The sequence below is a fragment of the Lucilia cuprina genome, chromosome 6, assembly GCF_022045245.1.
Source record: "Lucilia cuprina isolate Lc7/37 chromosome 6, ASM2204524v1, whole genome shotgun sequence".
NCBI lineage: Eukaryota > Metazoa > Arthropoda > Insecta > Diptera > Calliphoridae > Lucilia > Lucilia cuprina.
The window spans coordinates 55,957,812-55,960,553 of NC_060954.1; the positions used below are offsets into that span (position 1 = coordinate 55,957,812).

At 28.8% G+C, this 2,742-nt stretch overlaps 1 long non-coding RNA gene across 1 annotated transcript; it reads left to right on the plus strand.

The window, feature by feature from the left end:
- Positions 1-520: 520 nt before the first annotated feature.
- Positions 521-1,509, plus strand: LOC124420676. The gene is made up of 2 exons (XR_006941293.1): positions 521-1,115; positions 1,453-1,509. It is a non-coding gene; the product is annotated as an uncharacterized LOC124420676 (long non-coding RNA).
- The last annotated feature ends 1,233 nt before the right edge of the window (positions 1,510-2,742 follow it).

The following is a 2,742-nucleotide window of genomic DNA, read 5'->3' on the forward strand; positions in this document are numbered from 1 at the left end:
TCTAGTTCAGTTCTAGTTCAGTTCTAGTTCAGTTCTAGTTCAGTTCTAGTTCAGTTCTAGTTCAGTTCTAGTTCAGTTCTTGTTCAATTCTAGTTCAGTTCTAGTTCATTTCTAGTTCAGTTCTAGTTCAGTTCTTGTTCAATTCTAGTTCATTTCTAGTTCAGTTCCAGTTCAGTTCCATTTCAGTTCTAGTTCATTTCTAGTTCATTTCTAGTTAAATTCTAATTCAGTTTTAGTTCAGTTCTAGTTCAGTTCTAGTTTGGTTCTAGTTCAATTATAATTGAATTCTAGTTCAAATCTAGTTCAATTCTAATTCAGTTCTAGTTCAGTTCTTGTTCAGTACTAGTTCAGTTCTAGTTCAGTTCAAGTTCAGATCTAGTTCAGTTTTAGTTCTGTTCGAGTTGAGTTCTAGTTCAGTTCGAGTTGAGTTCTAGTTCAGTTCTGGTTCAGTTTTAGATCAGTTCTATTTCAGTTTCTTATACAATTCTAATTCAGATAGTTTATTTCTAGTTCAGTTTTAGTTTAGTTCTTCAACCGAAGTATAAATTTCAAACTATGTAACTGCAAAATATTTAATTTTTTTAATTTTCATTATTAAGCATCTGGCAACATGATAAATTAAATTAATGAATAAAACTAAATTATAAACCAGTCTTAGATTTCAATACACCGAAAACGTCAGGCCCTAAAGAGAAAATTAAATACACACACCTATATAAACAACGTAATATCATTCAGAAATCTCTGTCGAAGTTTGTCGTTTTATTCCCTCTTTTATTATTTATTTAAACGACAGCAATGCGTTTGTAAATACTACACAAAAGCATTCAGTTTTCATTTAACTCGTCTAAGGTGTAGATCGTAATATCACCTGCTAACTAAAACTAACCAGCGATCGATCGGTTGTGTTTAAAACGTTTCATACGTGTTCAAAAGTGTGCGAACTTTGGTTTAAAAAAAAAAAAAAACATATCAATATAATACAAAAAAATTGAAGAAATTTTAAACTTTGTACATTTTTTTCTTACTTTTTGATTGCGGTTTTTAAAAAGCTTTTTCCAAATATTCCACAAAAGAGGAACTTGCTTCAATAATCTTCATTTATAAAAAAGCTAGTGAGTGGATTTTTTGTTTGTTTTACATTTATGTGTTTTCACAGGTTTGTGTGTAGCGACAGACAGACTTACATTTTGGGGGAAATTTTAGTATATTGTTGTAGATTCTGTTTTAATATGCTTTACTGTTTACTTTTGAATACTTTTTTTAGTGTTGTGTCTATACATTTTGAAAAGAAATCAACCATAAATTAAAAACAAACAAAAAATAAAGAAAGAAGAGAAATTTTTACCGTTGCTATCTTGATAACTAAATATTTTTAAATAAAACTTTAGTATTGAATTTCAAATTCATTAATTTCTTTTGTTTATAAACTATTTTTATTTTTCATTACAGTTTAAACTCATTATTTATTAACTACTAAACTTGTTTGTTATTTCTTGAAAAACGTTGTAAAATAAAAGAAAATGTCAGCAAAGGCTATTACTGAAGCCACCGGCAAGGATATTTTAAATCGTCATTTAAACGAAAACGGCGCTGGAGTACAAACATGCCGTTTTGCCACAGTTAACATGAAAACCGATTGGTCCCAATTGGCTGCTGAACAACCCTGGCTTTTGAATACGGTAAGAGTTTAATTGTTAGTTTTATTATATTTTATAAAATTCATACATTGAACCGTAGTATTATAACTTTGCATTGAACTATTTTATTTCACATTGAACTTGACTTTTAGTTTGGTTTAGTTAATACTTTTAGTTTTTTTTTTCTGTTTCTGTTTTATTATTTCTATTTATTTCTTTTTTTTTGTGTGTTTTAAATAAAATTAAAGTGTGTGTTAATGACACTAATAGACCTCTCTGGCAAAAACAAAAAATTACGTTAATATTTTACACTGTTTCCGGGAATTTTGCGCTATAAAAAAATAAATAATTATTAATTAATTCATTATTTTATGCAATCGTTTTATGTCGACTAGCTTTTGTATAATTTATGTAAAATTATTTTTAAATTCCAAGCATTTTTTCTAGAGTGAAATTTTAATAAATTTCTTTAAGTCAAATTAGCATAAATATTAAAAAATTTTAAGAAAAATTAATAACAAGGTGTGTAAGCTTTAAGCTGTTAATATGAATTTAAATTCGAATTTACGAAGATTTATTAAAAATTACGAGAAAAACATAAGGAATAAGTTGTAGTTCTAGTTCAGTTCTAGTTCAGTTCTAGTTCAGTTCCAGTTCAGTACTAGTTCAGTTCTAGTTCAAATTCAGTTCTTGTTCAGTTCTAGTTCAGTTCTAGTTCAGTTGTAGTTCAGTTCTAGTTCAGTTGTAGTTCAGTTCTAGTTCAGTTCTAGTTCAGTTCTAGTTCAGTTCTAGTTCAGTTCTAGTTCAGTTCTAGTTCAGTTCTAGTTCAGTTCTAGTTCAAGTTCAGTTCTAGTTCAGTTCTAGTTCAGTTCTATTTCAGTTCTAGTTCAGTTCTAGTTCAGTTCTAGTTCAGTTCTAGTTCAGTTCTAGTTCAGTTCTAGTTCAGTGCTAGTTCAGTTCTAGTTCAGTTCAAGTTCAGTTCTAGTTCAGTTCAAGTTCAGTTCTAGTTCAGTTCTAGTTCAGTTCTAGCACAGTTCTAGCTCAGTTCTAGTTCAGTTCTAGTTCAGTTCTAGTTCAGTTCTAGTTCAGTTCTAGTTCAGTT